General features: G+C 36.0%; 1 protein-coding gene across 2 annotated transcripts in view; it reads right to left on the bottom strand.

Moving 5' to 3' along the window:
* Positions 1-19,467, bottom strand: part of LOC145675438 (uncharacterized) — a 319,574-nt gene that overhangs the window by 88,428 nt on the left and 211,679 nt on the right. The gene's annotated exons all lie outside the window — the stretch shown is intronic.

Raw genomic sequence — 19,467 nt, 5'->3', positions numbered from 1 at the left:
AGTTACTTAGTTGGCAACTCAGTGTCAACTCTGTGTCAATGCTTTTAGATTAAACTGTTGATGTTTGCAAAAATTACTTTTTTCTTTTTCTCCTTCTCTCGTTTCCGCTTAACCTTGACCAACTCATGCATCCGTTCTACGTCTGAGAACGTCCTTTTCAAACACACATCTTTCCACGTCAAGTAATGTTCACTCGGTTAAATCTTTATCATTCAATGCAGTAAGATTTATGCAGTAATACATTCTAATTACTCAAATCATGAATTCACCTGTTATCAATGTGATCATTTTATTAGTGAAAATGTGTATAGTTATTTTTAATTATGTGTTGTGTGATAATGTTACGTGTGTTACTGTGTTTTTTTCAACCTTCACCATTATATAAATGTCCTCTACTTGTTATTTGGTAAGTAACCTAACTCTATTTTTACTATTACTTGCTATTTATTTATTAAATCTATACTTATTTATAATTCGACAATTTTATTATTCTATCAAAATGTTTTTATTATTATTATTTATTTATGTGTCCCGTCACCTATTTATTTATTTATTCCTATTATTCTGTTAATCATTTTATCACTAATCACTGTAAACAAAATATATTTATAGATTAGGAATTTGATCGATGCAGATTCGTATTTCCTCGAATCTGGGATTGGGCTTTTGAAGTCAAATTGCGCCCTCCTCGCAATTTCATCTATAAATACCATTTTGAATACAGATATTTAACTTTCCCTTATTTATTTAACTTTTGGTGTTTCACTAGAACACTTATTATTACTATTATTTATTTATTTATTTAATTTTTTCAAAAATTATTTAATGATATTATAACTCAAATTACCACTCTTCTTCATACTCCAAAATGTATTATTATCTATTTATTTATTTATTTTGACAAAATCGGATATATCACTAAAATTGATAACTTATTACCTTTAGATGTTATATCAATAATCAATATGCCTAATAATTAGTACATATATCCTACTGTAATTCTATAATTCTCAATTCTTGTTCATTAACTTCAACGTTTTTAGTCGATGGCCTTTCAACATAAAAACTATTCAAGTTATCGTCAATATCGGGTTTTAATTAATAATATAATAATATAATTAATAATATAATATAATATAATGTTAATAATAATAAATAATAATTAATTTGCCAAATGGCCTAAACTTTGAAACGGCATCTATGATCATTTCTATAAACATGATTCTTCAATCCGTCTCTGTTGTTCTATAACACTTAAGGGTTACTCTGTAGACTGGATATAGCCAAGTCTTATTTCTTCCCCTAAATTATTTCTTAGTAAGCTTACTTTATCTTTATTTCTTATTTATATTCATATAGCTATAGCTCTCTATATTGCTTACTTTTCATTATTACAACTAGTATATATTCTTGCTTACTTATCTATTCAGCTAACTTTCTTCTTCTTTAAATTAACATTAATAAAATATAATCATAATATAATAATATAATAATATAATAATCGTCACTTTCAGGTATAATATAATTCTTCAAAATTAATAATAATCTTGATTGTCACATCCTTGATTAAATATCCATTATTCTATTTCTCTATTAACTTTGCTATCAATATCTATATTATCTTATCTATTTTCTATCATCTTGCTCTTTCCTTCTCTCCTCTTTCCTTCTCTTTCTCTCATTCCTGGATTAAGTGTTCGTGATTAGTTTAATTTTCTACTTCTCCTATTCCTAGATCTTAACTATTCTAACTTAAAAGCTAGATAAAAACCTATTTCTCTATTTCTTTATTTCTTAAACATCTATTTTCTTAATATTTAAACTCTATCTTTTACTACTACGCCTAAATTTTAATATTTAAAAACAAAATTCAAAATTTTGCTCTCTCAAGATCCTTGGCTAAATAGGTCAGATTCACAACAAAAAAAATTCACCGCTTTGCAGAACGACAAATGGATAACTCTTTCCTTATCTCTACCGCCTTAATGCCGCCGAAGACTTATGTGTTATTTATAAATAAAAATTTTCGTGAGAGGCATGGTAAACGCCCAATTCAACATCACGAAAATATGATTTCTTACCTACCTAGATTATTCACTATCAAGAGGTTTTCCTAATTATGTCAATATCTTTACTAAATTTAACTAACTAATCACTAAACCTTAATTTCATTACTCATTTTTTTTCATTTCATTCTATCTTGCCTTTTTTTCTTCTTCTTCTTCTTTTTTTTCGTAGATAGCTTCTTACTCATAATTATATTCTTCACCATTATCACATTATTCAAATTTATTTAAAAATTTAAATCCTCATTTATTTAATAATTTATGTTTATTGTGCCGTAAAGACACCTTACTTGTTAAATTAAATTACACTATTTACTCCTTTGAATTCATTTTTAGTGCTATTAATAATTTACTAAACCTATTTAATTATTAATCTAAATACTAATATACAACTCCTTAACCCTTTGACTTAACTTATCGTTATAACTATTCTTAACACTAATTAACCTATTCTTACAATTACTATAACTATATCTATTTAAATTATTACTAAACTAATTCAATATTACCTAATCCCATACTATAAATATTAAAACTTATAATTACTAAAATCTATATACATTTAATGAGTTTGTTATCCACTATTTACATATCTAAATATGAATATTTATTATAGCATCCAAGCATTTCGCTGGATGAATAGCAATGATGTCAGCACTGCTGCGTTAAAAACAACATTTCTAAAATTATTAAGCCTAATTTTATCACCCAGTGAGGGCGGGTGGTGCGGGTTAATTTACCCTTACGGCCTATAGCCATGCTTATAGCCTAGTGACTATACTATTATTTACTATCGGACCATGTCCTTAGTAGATAATTTATCTCTACAACTCTTGGCGTGCGAAAGGTCGTAACTTAACTGGAATCGAACCAGTATCTCCGCCATGTCAACTTTATCAATAATTAATATGCGAAGGAGATTGAATAATTAAATCTAGGCATTTAACTTTTATTTTGCATTTATTATCTTATACTTTTAGTAGAGTTAGGTGTAGGATGTTGTGATGTCGATTTAAGTAGAATTGCTTGATCACATTAATAAACCTGTTGGCGATTCAGTCAATTTGAGAGTAACAGAGATGCATTACTACATACCTTCGTTGTAGACTGGAGTTGAACTCCTGGACACGGAGTTCGTCGTCGATGTCCCACACAGTGGATGGATGTCCACTGGAACTCGCTGTTGTTCTACAGATGGATTTCCAAGAACTGAACCTTCTAACGTATCTCCTGCGACTGATCCAACTAATGGAGACTGATCCACTAACGTGTCTCTTGCGACTGATCTTCGGAGACTGATCGCTATTTAGTCCGACATAACCTTTTTATGTCAATTTTCATTATGACGAATTTGTTGTTCTCTCTTACCAAATTCTGTAGCTCATACATCTCTGTGCTGAAACCGCAGTTTCTGCATTTTCTCTCATTGACCAAAACTCCAGACAGTTTACGTCTGCGATATTCACAATTTTACCTAATTTTGATAATGTGTAATTGTGAACACAAATTTATACAGAGTTTACATTTTTCTTGTTGCTTCAGTATTTGTTTATATTCTTGTGACACTTACAGACTCGTGTCTGTTACTTAATGAAAACAACAATCATAAGCACTATGTAATCTGGTGTCATAATCTGTCTGTCTGCAACATAATTAATTTATAAACAATACTTCAATTTTCCTCTTTTTAGTCAATTAATAAAAATGAATGAATTTTGATATTAAAATCTATTACTGAATTTTGGCGTACCGTGACAATATGGAATATATTTCCTTAAGGGAAGTAGGATACATTTTCTGAAGGAAAATGATGGTACGTTTTAGAAACGTTTTGAAAATATTTCAGTGCTGTGTGGGTTTCTTCTCATTAAACGCCGTTCACACCTCGAACTACAAATTTGCATTTTAAACGGGATTCCATTTTTCACCGACTCAATCATAAAGTGGTAAATGTTTTTAGTACCATTACCACTAAAGAAACTAGAGAATGGAGATTGTGAAATTACGATATTTTCCTTATAAACGTTTTTGGAACCAAATACATTGTTGCAAAATGTTATCCAACTACGTCAAAGTTATAATCAGGATGAGGCAAAAGTGTGGATACACCCCTAGAAAAGTCGAATTGTGTGAGGAATCAGAATGTCGTGTCTATAAGTGGGGACACAATTATAGGAGCTATGGCAATAGCGGCGGCCACTTTGAAATCCTCCATCTTGGATTTGGGTTACGGTTTTCAAATGGGAAGGGGGTCTTGTCGCGTATCATTTTACGCTGGGTTGTTCTGAGGAATACACCTGTGCCATCCCTTTTTCGATTTCTTTATTTGTGTAGCAGTTATGACGTGTTAAAGTTTTGGACACTAACGTTTGGGTGTCGGCATTACAGCGCATACTCAATATGACCTTCATTGCGCTGGATACAAAATTGGAGTCTTTTTTTTAAAAAAAATCCTACTACCCACGTCGTAGGATCTGTGGGATCATACTTTCTCAGTTCGCCAGCAGAGATGGGTTACATTGTTTATTTTTACCTCATACACAATTGATTTCAAATGACCCCACAGATAAAAGTCAAGAGGTGAGAGATCATGGGACCATGCTGGCCATTCCATAGCATCCTTCCTACCTATCCAATGACTTTGAAACTGTTCACCCAGAAACTGTCTGACCTCAGTAGAATAGTGGGGAGGTGCACTGTCCTGTTGGTAGAAAGTTGGGAAATCACCCTGCGGATTCAACAAAGATGGAAACATATAATCACGAACCGTGTTAAGATACCTTTCCTCATTCAAGGTCCCATCAATAAACACCGAACCCACGATACTTGTGTCCCAAATGCCACACCAAACCATCAGTTTCCAATACCACCACCTTTACAAGGATCCACCCACGAGGGGTTTGCAACTGACCAGTAACGATGATTCTGTTCGTTTATCTCACCTTGCACATAAAAGATAGCTTCGTCACTGAACAACACCTGTCGTATGAATTTTGGATTACTGTCGCATTGACCCAGAGCCCATTCTGCAAACTGTGACCGCCGATCAGGGTCATCCCCCGAGAGATGATGATGCAAGTGTAACTTGTACGGGTGCCATTGGTGTGTGTACACCACACACAGGATTGAACGCTGACTGACACCGGATATTGATCATAAACGGTGCGCACTGCGATGTGGACTTTTCACAACCGATGCCACAATTACTGTTGCAGTTTCCTTGTCGGTGGCTGTTTTTGGACATCAACTGTGTGGCTTGTTCGCCGCAGAAATGTGCCCAATATCTTGGAAACTGTCATATGTGAAATGTCATTTCTCTCAGGATGCTGGCCACAAAGTCAGCAGCAATCACTCTGGTACTTCGTCCTCCACTCACTAACACAGTTTCAATGCGTTCCTTCTGTGTAAGTGCCATTGTGGATCACCTGGTTGCAATTGTAAACTTTAACAGGTTATAACTCCTACACAAATTAGGATATTGCAAGAAGGATTGCACAGGTGTATTCCTCAGAGAAATACAGTGTACAATGATATGCGACATGCCCCCTTCCTATTTCATAAACGTAACCCAAACTCAAGATGGCGGATTTCAAGATGGCCGACGCTGTCTCCATAGATCCTATAATGTGCCCCACTTATAGATACCCCATACCAAACGACATTATGATTCCTCACACCGTTCGACTTTCATAGGGGTGTATCCAGACTTCTGCCTTACCCCGTATAATAAAAGAAACAAGTTCCAACATTTTCAGAAGACTTATTCACGAGTTTCCAAAGTTTCTTTTTTTTTTAATAAACACTGTTTGTACCTATTGTCTAAAAGCCATTAGGTCTATTGTAAAAAGTTGAAAACACAAGACTAAAATTTTAAAAAAATACGGTATAATTTAAATTGGGTTCGATTTTTCATTGATTATATCAAAGAAAGCGGTAATTGATTTTAGTACCATTCCCAGTAAACATATAAAGGGAACTGTATTTGTGGAATTTTGATATTGTCCTTGTAACCAAGCAGGTACATTGTTGTGAAACAGGACCTAAAAGTCATGCTTAGTTCATAATAAAAGAACTTTCCAATATTTTCAGAACAACTAATTCAGTAGTTTTCAGTGAAAGACATTGTTGCAAAAGAATTGCAAGAATTGCATTGTTGCGAAAGAATTGCAAGACTGGACTATATAAAAATTTAATCCCTATTAGTTTGTAGAAGAAAGTTATGTAGTGCTCCTTCATTATAGACGTCATTATGCCAGTTCAGACATGGAAGCTATGAAGGGAAGCTGTATCCGGACGAACTTTGATCAACCGTGCATAAATGAAGTTCTCGATCTTTATTAGACGGCAGACGAGTTTTACAAACAATACATACCTACACACAAACAGGTTGCCGAACAGGGTATTTGCCAGAAATTTTCATCAGGGGGGTGTAATTAATTAGAGAGGGGTGTAGATTGTAATTATATGTTTTAGGTAATAAAAAAGACAGCTCTTAAGCGTATCTTGTCTTAATACTGCATACACAGTACAAATTTAGCTTAACCTCGGCAAAGGGTTGCATTATTTGGTTTAGTTATGAATAGGAGAAAAGAAAAATACTTTCCTTTCACTTTTATTTGCTATTATATGAACACATTTTGTTATTCTCACACTCAGCACACACATACATTCACTTTCCCCCAAACATATCTTTTGTACTACCAATGCCAAAGTGGCATGACGTTCATTCATTCTTCACATATCTTTATGCATAGTAGTTATCTACATATTTCTGTGAGGTTGCTTTAATCAGATGTTGATAGCTTCATTTATCATTTCATTTTCATCAAATCGTTTACATGTTCACAACTAAGTCGACATCGTTCTGAACGTAACAGTGTAGAAAATGAACGCTCTACTTCTGCTGTTCCTAAAGGAAGTAATAGAAGAACACTTGCTACTTCGGACAAAGTTAGAAACATAATTCTCCACAGGCAAGATTCAAGAGCTTTTGGTAGATACTGATGTTAGGATCCGTGGGAACTCTTTTGTAAATTTTATACTCCAGTTCGAGTTCAGGTTTACTACCATGCTGCCAAAATGTCCTGATTCGTGGCAAAAATGCGAACTAAACTCACAGCCACGCATTGAGCCAATAAGGGTTCAGCTATTGTTAAGCGAAAGAGCCTTGCAGCCGTGAGAGTGGAACTCCTTCAGCCGATGGCAGCGCTTGGAACAGAAGACAAGCTGTCAAGTCAATGTGGTATATCTATAACATTACAAATGCTGGCCATTTCAGTTAAGTCAAGTGGGTCGGGGTGCTTTTGAGCACATCGTAGATGTGAGACAGCTTTTTGAGAGGACCATCAAGTCTTTCCTTTATGTTGTTGATAATTTTTGATTTTAATTGGAGAGAAGAGCCTTGAGTTCTTGGGGTTTCAAGTTTTCTTCCATTCTGACACCTTGAGATTTTGCCTTTTCTACAACACTTTCAAATCTCTTCAAAAGTGATATCCTCCAAATGTGCAATGACACCTTCTACCAACTTCAGCGTTGTAATCACTCAATTTCAACTTGGCATTTGTAGACTTTTGTTTAGTTTTGCAAAAATGTATTTAAGATTAGACCTACTAGCATGAAAGTTGTTAATGTCTTTCTTAGATGTAGCAGTAGTCCACCAGCATTTGATGACATGTCTCCTGCATCAATATAGATATGCTTTAAAGCAATGCATATCGCAGCATAATGTTTGATTACCATAGAAACACTGCCTTCATATGAAAGCCAAGCCACCTAATGGGAGGAGGTTGCACCAATTTGTAAGAAGTAGAGTCTATTGAAGATTCCACTTACAGCAGAACTTTCAGCCGTTTGTGACTCCCATGAAATGCTGTGTACAGTTTATTCACTACATTTACAACCTTTTTGACATATTTTGAAGTTCCACACGCCCTTATCAAAGCCTGTTGCAAAATATGGTTTTTGCAATGAACGCAAATCAATCTAGGCGAATCTTCTTTGAGACGTGGATGAACTCCGGATTTTTCACCGCTGAAATTTGAAGTACCATCAAAAGCCACAGCAGCGAGATTTGCTGTGCTAAGAGCTACTTTATGTATTTCTTGAATAATTTTCCCTTTGATGCATTTTGCCTTAGTAGACTAGACTGGAACAGTACAAACGGAAGTCTCCTTCATTTTGCAAGCCTCTATGTAACGTATACAAATACTCAGATTTTCTCTTCTATTTATATCTGTGCACTCATCTGCAATGAGATAATTTACTAATTCTAGAGAACTTGACTTTTGTAGATTCAGTGATGGCAACATCAAAAGATTCTAGAATAAAAGTAATAGAGTAATGCGACAAGTGATGTGCATTCTCTGGTGAATTTCTTATATGCTGCTTCATTGTTCCTGAATGGTCTAGCGATGCCAATGTACTCCATTGGGATGTATGTGGTATTTCTTCGGAAAATAGGAAGTATACGATTTTGAACAAGGATTTACAACCGATAAACCTTCATGCTGAATGTTAAACTGCTGATGAACTTTGAGTAGCAACACTGTCACTTTGCAATGAGGCCTGTACCGCACATACTGTAAATGGTCTTTACTTTTGTTATGTATTCTTGCCTTTTCTGAAAGTTCCCTAGATGAATATAAATACACAGGGACTATCAGAATTGGTGTGCTTTTTACAAATTATTCCGCCTATTCACCTGACAGACTGACGCTCTCACATCAATGTTTCTTGTTTCAAGCTCTGTTATCGAGTGAATGAAACAAGAGTAGTTTACAATGCTGTTCTTGACGGAACAGCCTGCGTGTGCCACCACCACCAGGGCGCTAGCTTATCACGGACATATTTTTAGTTTCCTACTGCTCTTTTAGAGTTACCTAATCACTTTTATTTTACTGATTATAGTGAGCCAGATTTGACATTGTTCTGGTATCAGATTTCACTTCTAACGTGGATTGTTTATATGATTCTAAAGCAGTTCTTTGAGCGCAATACTTCACACATTTTCGTGAGTAGAGAAATGAAAATATAAAATCGAAGCTAATATTTAGATTGAAGATTTTGTAGCTAATATTGGGATTGTTGAATTTCGTGCCAGCTACTAGAAAAGTACACCCAGGACATTATTTATTGGGCTATATTTTACATTATAGTACCGATGATGGTAATAATATAAAAGATTGTACACCCCCTTTGGGGGTATCGAAATGTTTTGCCAGGGGGATATCATCTATCACATGGATGGTGTAAGAGTGGTGTAAAAAATGCTGCCGAAGAATGTTCAGCAGAAACAATCTGGTTTCCTAAGACGAATATTTAATTCATTATTATATTTCGTGTCAACTTTGAATACATTTTCCTTTGTTTTAGCTGTTCTAACATTAAGCTACAACTTTTTGTCTGATATTCATGATATCAATGTACAAACTCTCTTCGTTTTAATTGTTAATTTGTGCAGCAGAACCTATTTTGCTTTATTTATTTGACACACACGCACACACACACACACACACACACACACATATATATATATATATATATATATATATATATGGAGTAAGGCGAATATAAAGTGGCCAGGGCGGGTAAAGTGGTCATCGGCATTTTTCTCGCCTTATTTACCTGACACCTATCGCAAGTAGGTCCAATCAGTTGCGCTAGCTGCCATTCTAGTTCTACATGACAAATAGGTCATACGTAGTTGTTCTTCTGCTTTTATGAGGAAAAACGTGTGTTCATTTATTATAAATGAATATTATTGATCTAAGGGTGAGTACTAGTTTAAGAATGATTTTCTCCCAATTGCAGAAAATTTGATGATTATATAGGAAAAATGCCATACTGAAAAATGAATATCATGCCAAGGGGACACCTGTGCGTATAAGTGAGAATTTTCCTATAGTGTTAGAGCCGTTAGAACAGAACTCAATGAATACCGGGATCAAGCCAAGACACGCGGACAAAGGGCGCAAATGCAATTCGATAAGTTATATATTGATGGGAAATCTTATACTATTGAGGACCTATGAAACACAGATGACAAAAATCTAAGTGATACAGTTCGTGTGTGTTCGGTGAGTGTGAACAATGGAGACGCTTCAAAGAATTCAGCAGTTGCAGGTGCTTCTTCTAGGGTGTGGTCAACTGCAGAGCCTGTGGTGGTGAGTGATGAAGAGTTTCCAGCTTTGAGACAAACAAGGAATGCAGCTCGAAGGGGAAGAGGTCAACCACGCCCTGGAGGAAGAAGCATCCACCAAGGGAGAATGACCTTCAACAAGGTAAGACTTCTCAAAGTGTGTGCAATGATGTGTTGCGTAATAATGACAGCAAGTGTGTTGTAGATAACGCAAAAATGATAATTTCTAACTTATTATATGAATGAGAGGTCACTTAGGAACAAAGTATGTGAGCTTTCCAGCAACATTTCGTTGAACAATTATGATATCGTACCAATAACAGAGACCTGGTTGTCTTGTGATTATTTTGATTTAGAGTATTTCGATAACAGATACCTAGTGTATCGTAAAGATAGGGACTATAATAAAAGTGGTAAAACAAGAAAGGAAGAGTGTTGAAGCAGTACAGAATCTGGAAGTGAGTCAAGTGGCTGTTACTGACCAGATCTCAGAAGGCATTCTAGTGAAAACTATGGTTAATTACAAACCGCTTTATATCTGTGTTTGAACATTTCAAACACAAAAAAATGTTCAAACGAGGAAAGGATAGGCGCAGGTAGTAACGCATGATGGGAACATATTAAACGTTGCTTACAGCAGGCTCCAAAAGAAGCAGTAGGTTACCGCGAACACAAAACTGCTAAAAAAAAAAAAAAAACATGGGTTACGAAGCAGATGTTGCAGAAAATGAGGGAGAGGAAGATGTGGAAACAGGTTGATACAGAAGAGGGCAGAAAGATGTATAGAATGTTAAATAATGAATTACGAAGGGAAACAAACAGAGCTAGGGAAGAGTTTTACAAAAGAAAATGCGAGGACATACAACAATTGGAAAGAGTTGGGAAATATGCGGAAATGTACAAGGAGGTGATATCTATGGAATTTCGGAGAAAACAAATCTTTTCAGATCCACTTTTACCCCTGATTATATCCAATCACGTACATACATGATTGTCTATAGAAGTAAAGATCATAATACCGTTTGAAACAATCCGATGTCTTAAACTGATCACGAAATAATGGGAAATATCGGTATGACGTATTTGTATTAACTTTTCAAAACAATTGTTGCTTTTTATTACTTCTATAACATCACAACAATAGTTTTTGGTAGGTTTTCGAATTACATAATTTCAAGTAGTGATGTCAATTTTAATACTGTCTACTAGATTTGAGGTATGATTAGGGGAAATGTCTCTTTTCTAGCTAGTTTTGATGAACGTGGACTTTAGATTTGAGTACAAGTCTTTACATTTCCAGAAACAAATCATTCTGCCTAGGTATGATTTGGAGAATCAATATACAGGCCGTTATCACGATAAATGTCAGCAAAGAAAAAAACATTTGAAAATGTTTTATTTGTAGGTTTTCAAACTATATTTTTTTCATATGGTTACTTTACTCGTACTTCCATTTTATTTTCCTCTTTTTTTTGTATTCTCTCTCTATTTATACTCAAAATTGTAAACGAGAATTCATCACGTAAAGTAGAATTGCATATGTTGTGATATCAGAAAGCAAATTCGGCATAAAATGAGGCGCTAGTTTAAAGAATGCTGTGTTCTGGATATGGTAGTCCGGACGTAGCTACTGAGGAATGATTCTTTTATTCTAGCCCTCAACTCGTGTAGTGAATTTTTAGTGCATAGTTAGTGACGTGAGGTCCATGGGACCGCTTACTAATTATTAAATATAAAAAGGAGCACAATTACTATTGAAACACAAACTTGTTTTAATTTTACATTGTAGCTGTAGGGTATAACACACCATACATATCATAAAGAAATATAGCAATGTGCATGGTTATAACGTGCTTAAAGCAATCTGGTATAAGTTTTCTAATGTAAATAAAGATAGCTTTATATATGGCTACATTGATACTGATATGCAAATTATAATAAACGAACTCCTCAAAGTTATTGTCAATGGAAGGCAAAACATTACAAATTTGTGAAATTTTTGAAGTATATATTAGTTTCGCCAATTTTCCAAAGGTCTGTTCTACCTTACTACTCACTGCATCAGTTTCACTTTCTGATATGAAACATGTAAAATGTAATTAACTTTCATCTGTAAGTTCAGAATCATACACATTCACACTCGACGGGCCAGGTTTGTCAAACATATTTAACGAGAACAAGTGATTATAAAGTTTTCAAAATAAATAAAATATCAACACTGCGGAGCTCATTCGTGGCTAAGCGGTTAGCATACGCGCCTTTGGCGTGGGAGAGCCGGGTTCGATTCCCAGCAGGACCTCATATAGTTTGGATTCCTCGTTGATCAGTAGGTCCACGTCTCATATAGCCACGCTGCTGAAAGGAACATTAAAACTCAAAATTAACTAAACTCATGAACACTACCCTCGAACAAAATAGTAACACAATTAGTGACGTGTAGTCCCTGGTACTCCACTAACTGCAAGGAAACGTAACAGTGACGCTTAGACATCGGAACTTTACAGCTACTTATAGCCAATTCCGAGCGAGAAAGGTACTAGGAGTGGCAAGTATTCAAAGTCAATCGTCTACTACATTGAGATGAAAGAAAGGTGTTCTTTGTCCGTGGGACCTCACGTCACCAATTAAGGGCTAGTTATGTTCGCGCCACATTATTGACTACTTATTAGGGTGCATCGAATTTCCACTTTTTTTTAAAATCAGCTTACCCTTAGTGATATTTTTTTGCGAAATGGGTTCCATATAACATGTAAAAAATTGCAAGTCGATTGGTCAATATCTTTAGGTGCCACCAACGGCCGAAAATTTTTAAATTTTGTTAAAAAATAAATGTTATTTTTAAAAATGTAAAATATGTACTTTTATAAAATATGGTTATCCTATGTGGTTTTGTTTCTGTAAAAGTCTATATTTTACGTGAAAAAAATTTCAGCTTGGTGAATCAAGTCATTAAGGTGCCACCAATTTCTTAAAATATGGACCATTGTGTCCCTACTTTTTTCATTTCTTATTGCATGGTTTGTGATTCATCTGGATCGTTAATTAGATAAGAAATATTTTGTTTTACATCTGCAGCTCTTTGCTTATTTCCAAACATTAATGTTGGAAATAACCCAGAAGTCACCACGAGGAGGTGGCTGCAGTTTGAGGTCCACCCACGCGCCCATCTGTATATGCTCGTACTAATGTTGCATATGGTAATGCAAGTTCATATCGTTACTCTTTTACCTCAAATTGTTTTTGTATTAAATTCTGGTATGTTTTTTCTTGATTGTAGTGTTGCTAGGACAAATCTATGTCGTGCGTCTTGCCCACATACCGCTGATACCGCTTCTGTCACCAACTTCACCATTCTTTCTACAGCTTGAGTGTGATCAGGGTAAGGATGTAATAGATTCATCAGCCATTGGAGCCGTCTTTACATTTTCTCATATCTTATGCTGGCTCAAGTGTTTTGTCAGTGGTGGCTCCATCAGCGTGCATGTTGACCAATTAATCATATCAACATAGTTTGTCGCTTCCAAGTTGATTTCAGGGACGACGAATCCTCGTTCCGGTACGCGATCACCAGATTGGGTCGTTTGGCTTACTTTTAGAACTCTCCTCCAGCCAAGTTCTCGTACTTTAGCATCTCTACATTGATAGCCAACATTGATAGAAGTAGGTTCTATGGATGGCCGTACGACGCATTTCTACGGATCACTAGATGAATTTTCCTGTATTTCGCTTCCATGTGGCGAGAAGTCGTGATAAGGTGCCACAAATGACGAGCTCCTTCTGCACACGATGGATTATGAATCACTGCAAACCGGAGTGGCGCGAGGACCATCATGATGTACTGGACGATGGTATTAAGTTCATAAGTGGGTTCATTTGTTCCTACGTACAAACGTAAGACTCTATTTGCTGTAGCTAGCCATCTGGCTTGATGAATTTTACCAGGCTTCATGTGAGCTAACCCAACGGGGCATTCTCCTGAAGAAAACGTTGGGCAGATATTGAGCAAATATTTTTGATCCGTGTTTAATGCATCCTCAATGAAATTGAGGTCCCAGTCTACTGGAACGGGCTGAAAATTCTGGAGTGGCAACTCTTCGCAGGTTGGAAGTGCTGATCCTATTGGTTCTCTAAATGTATTTGGTCCAGTAGACTTGCCGTCTATAAATTCAATCAAATGTCGAAAAGGGAGCTGATTCGTGTGTATCATACAGACGATTCTCTGAAGGGGTTCGTTCAGGAAGACTTCAATATATGCCATCGCACCATTCTTCCGACCAGTGTTGGTAGCAGTACCGTCGCAACCCAAAAAACCAGATCTGACAGGGGAATAATTTGATGAACAAAAAACTTTGTGATGGCAGCCCGTATGCTCTCTCCTCTTCCAGATGAAGGAGAGACGTAGCCAAGATAGTTCGATCCTGGCTCCTGTAGCAGTACGTAGTGATCTCCTTTTATCAGTATTCGGTGGTTGATGCCGTCTTTAGTCTCAAGGGTGAGAGTCTGATTCTTTCTTCAGTCGAAGTATAACGCTTCTACTTTGGTCGATTGAAGCGATGCACTCGCCTCTTCAACGATGGCGTTTCCTAAGTATTTCTTCTCTCTCCGAATCTTGCTTTTGTCGAGCACCCTCTGCTTATGAACTGGGGTAACCAGTCCGATATCTGCCGAAAGCGAGGAAGCGATAATTGTTGCCTTGCAGTCTGATATATTACATCTATATACTGCATTGGAGAATGTCGGCAATCTAACTATCATTTGTTTAGAAGAGCTAGTCTTCTTTCTTTTAAGCGCAGGAAGAAACCCGGTAGTGGAAACTGACCTTCTTACGATTCATTTTGTAAAGGGACACTATCGTTTTGTCTTCTGGAACTACTAATTTCGTTGGGGTTTGGTTGATTTTTCTGACCTCGATTTTTTCGCAATAAATGTTTGACACGTTTCTGTGTCTCCTTTCTATAAAGTCCTGCCATACCAATCTGTCGGGTGGTTCTCTGGTCAATCAAAAATTAAACCTTCAATTTAGGCACTTTCTTCTCTCTCACAGATGTGCAAGCAACCGGATCGATGCATTTGCAAGAAGCGATATCAAACAAAGTTTTGCTGGCGAACTCCTGGAATTCTGCAACTTTGGAAGCAAAAAGAAAGAACGGGTTTGTCCTTGAACTTTTGCAGCTGACGGACCTTTTTCTGATAATGTAAAATCAACGCGATAACCCGTTGCTCGCTCAAAATAGCTGCACTCCTGATTGATGCATTTTCCCAAATTTGAATTACTTTCATTGCCACTGAATGAGCTAGCACCTTAGCAGAGTGGTCATTCTGAGATGCTGCTTCCCATTTCGTGTTCTCTCTTTCCCATAAGAATTGCTTAAGAATATCAGCGATTGTTGGAAGCTGATCAAAGGTGAATGCCACAGGGGACATTATGGACAAAGTTCCTTACATTCAAACGTGACTTTTTTTAGGTGACATCTTTACGGACACTTAATAGTATATTCACCGAAAACAATTTTCAACAGTTAGACACTTTTGTCAACGCAAGACCTCAACAAACTTGCCGCACCATTGGAGTGACGAACTGACATTCAATGACTGCCGATAAGCACAAGTAGGACGCAATCTTTCAAAAACACACACAAATGCACACGTATTTTCACTTAAACACAATCAGCAACGTAAACAGTTTCCACATCAAACACCATTTTTTCTGTCTAGAAAACAACGCAAAATTACTTCTAACCTCATCTCCAGACACACTAACAAGGAGTCACTTTTTTCGTTTCTCTCGCTGCTACTCCACTTTTAATTTTACGACAAACTAGCTTTTGGGCGTCTTCATTCTATGCAGTGCAGGTTTGTTACCGAAAGGAGTCTTTCTACAAAAATAATTACTTGTTATTTTTTTTTTCGCGCTGCGCACATAAGCTGGACAACTATCGGTGTGTCGTATTTCATAACATTCAATCTACTGTAAAGTATGTTTTTTTACCTTGATTGCCCTATTTTTTTTTACCTAATTAGCTGTTTATAAGAGACGAAAACTCGATTTTTTTTTACAAAACACTGAATAAAATACATTTTTGAGGGGTTTTATCCAAATTTTAGAAAGCCGGTAGCACCTGAAGGACTTGACCGATTAAGCTGAAATTTTTTTCACGTAAACTATGCACATTTCTGCCGAAAATAACTGCTAAGGGTAAAATGTTTTCGTAAAAGTAAATATGTATAATTTGCTTTTTAAAAAATGTATTTCTTAAATTTGTGAAACTTTAGGCCGTTAGTGGCACCTAAAGAAATTAACTAATCGGCCTGCGATTTTCTATATGACATATAGAGACCATTTCGCAAAAAATTTCGCTACGGGTAAGCTGATTTCAAACAAAGTGGAAATTCGATGCACCCTACTACTTATGTGCAATTTATGGTGTATTGTTCCGGTAATTTGGTGGACTATAACGAATAATATCCTTGAATTTGCACCAATGTACAGCTATATGATTCCGAGCACTCTACTATAATACGATATGAATTTTTCATGTAGATTGAAATAAATTTTCTATTTATTATCTTCAAAAATGTGTAGTGAACTGGTCCTGCATGTAGAATGATGACCAGGTGTCACGTCAGAAGGACCCAGACAAAAGGACGAGGACGAGGAAGGCCCACGTCAAAAGGGCCCTAATCAAAAGGCTCCCAAATTTAAGAAGCCCGATATATATATATATATATATATATATATATATATATATATATATATATATATATATATATATATATATATATATGTGTGTGTGTTAGGGTGGTCCTTAATTATATGGCGAATTTTTTTTCCTAATGTCTTTGCTCCCGACCCCTAAATTGGTTCCATGTCGGACCCAACTTATCCATGAAAAAAATTGGCTCAATCGAAGAATATTTAACCGACCCCCAAGCGACCTAAAGTTGGAATGCATATCCAATATGTTAATATACAGGAAAAGTCTGGAATAAACCCTTCTTACTTTAAAGCGGCTGAAGGGAAAGAGACTAAATCTTGGATACAGTGATTGAAAGTAATCCACACCTGACCCTGAAAAATAGCACGATGACGGCCATTTTGTAGTCCGCAATTTTGTATTCGGACCCAAAATTTTAAATGGAAGTTATGTTTTGTGACATCGTTTTTGGGTAACCTTTCATCATAAAAAACACATCTTCCTATATTTTCAACTTATCTCTGGTTATTTAATTTTTTTTAGGTTTGAAATAATAGTTTATTATCTTTCAATATTGTTTTTTTCTTTATAGGTTACTGAAATATTAATAAACTATTACATACATGTAACAAAGAAATAATTGTGTATGTTGTTATATCATTACATCCCGTCGAAATACACACCAGCCTATATTTAAATTATTTATATGAAATGAAATTACATAAATATTATAATGAATGTTAATATCTTCCGTATCATCATCCATCAGGACTATATGAAGGATTGAGCCATTCACACATATCCAACATGTACGACTCCGTTGGGCTGCATGAAGTCGTGCGTTATTGTGCGGTAACTTCTTTTGCCGATGGACAACCAGGATTGTCTAAATCTTTCAAACAAAAGCCATCAGGCCCGGAACTTGTACTGGCAGTAATAATACCATCCATTACTGCGTGAAAACTACTTTGAAGAACTAATTCGAATATGTGATGTCGGCACGGTTGGTACAGTAAATCACGATCAAACTCCTTCTCAAGATTTGTACAAGCGCCATTTATTCTTCCGGTGTTCTTTGTAGTTGTACTGAAGCATGCACAACGCTTGTATTTTGTGTTCTATACCCTAATTCTCCACTCCTTCGTAAATAGCTGTAGCTTGTGTTTCTCCTGTAGATGATGGTATTTCAGGAATGCCTAATAATTGTTCGTTGCCGTTAAAAGTTACCAATATCGCTAGTCTGTCAACCTTCTCTACGCTACTTGCAGCTGGGGTACCAAAACCTTAGACACTAGCGTATTTTGATATCGTTACAGAAAATGACCCACATGTATATTTATATTCAAAACATGTTAATTATTACATGATCAGATATAAGTGGGAAATAAAAACGGATGTGTGTTTGTGGTGGAAAGCTACCCCAAAACGATATGTCACATGACCTCATTTCTATTTTAAATTTTGGTTCTGAATCCAAGATGGCGGACTTCAAGATGGTCGCCATCATGGTACTACTCTGTTTCAGATGTGGATCTACCTCCATTACCTTTATCCAAAATATGATCCCTTTCCTATGTCGTTTCAAAGTTACAAGGATCTATTCGAAACTTTTGCCATCTATTATATAAAAGAGAACGTACAAATCCTTTGTTCCCTCATCACGCTAATACGGCTGAACCAATTTCTTTTATTTTTGGGGGGTTATTAGGATTTGGACCCTAGATGGTTTTTATCATATCACTTTAATTTTTAATTACCAGTGTCTTGAGATAATTGACCATTCAAGTGTCCATAACGTACAAATCCTTTGTTAGTTCATCATAGGTAAAAATAAACGTATTTATATGCAACCCGCATGACCGTGTCACTCGGCGGGTTAACATAAATGACAGGCGATATAATGTTAACATTTACTGCAATGGTTTTTATCATATCACTTGAAAGCGAAAACTTCCGGGATGACCGCAGCGAAGCGGGGCGGGTTAACATAAATGACAGGCGATATAATGTTAAGATTTACTGCAATCTTCTATGGTTTGACTTGAAAGCGAAAAAGTAAAAATTATCTAAGTAACAAAGTTTATTGCGTTCCGGGGTGACCGCAGCGAAGCGGGGTGAACGCTGCTAGTATATTATATATTGCAAATGTAATCAAAAGTTTAGGTCGCTTGGGGGTCGGTTAAATATTTTTCAATTGAGCCAATTTTTTTCATGGATTATTTTGGTCCGACATGGAACCAATTTAGGGGTTGGGAGCAAAGAAATTCGGAAATCGAAAATTAAGGACCACTCTAATATGTATAAGGTTGTTTACAACGTTTGGGAGGTGATTCTACAGATGAAAACAAGTAAAATTTTATATGTAACACAATGTCCATCTCGGCCTCCTAACCGAGGTACGGACGTCCAAAAGGGTGGAAAAATAAATTTTGAAGGCTAATTCTGGCAAAACGACAAGAAATAGAAGGGCGGTGTTAGGCGGCCCACACAGACTCTCAACATGGACTATTCAAAGATACTAAGATTAGATGTGTACAAGGCGAGCGCGAGGGATTCCCCAAAGGATGCG

Source organism: Thermobia domestica, chromosome 18 (assembly GCF_964235325.1).
Source record: "Thermobia domestica chromosome 18, izTheDome1.hap1.1, whole genome shotgun sequence".
NCBI classification, from domain to species: Eukaryota; Metazoa; Arthropoda; class Insecta; order Zygentoma; family Lepismatidae; genus Thermobia; species Thermobia domestica.
The sequence above is the reverse complement of the archived record's forward strand: the minus strand, read 5'-3'. Positions and strand labels throughout refer to the sequence as shown.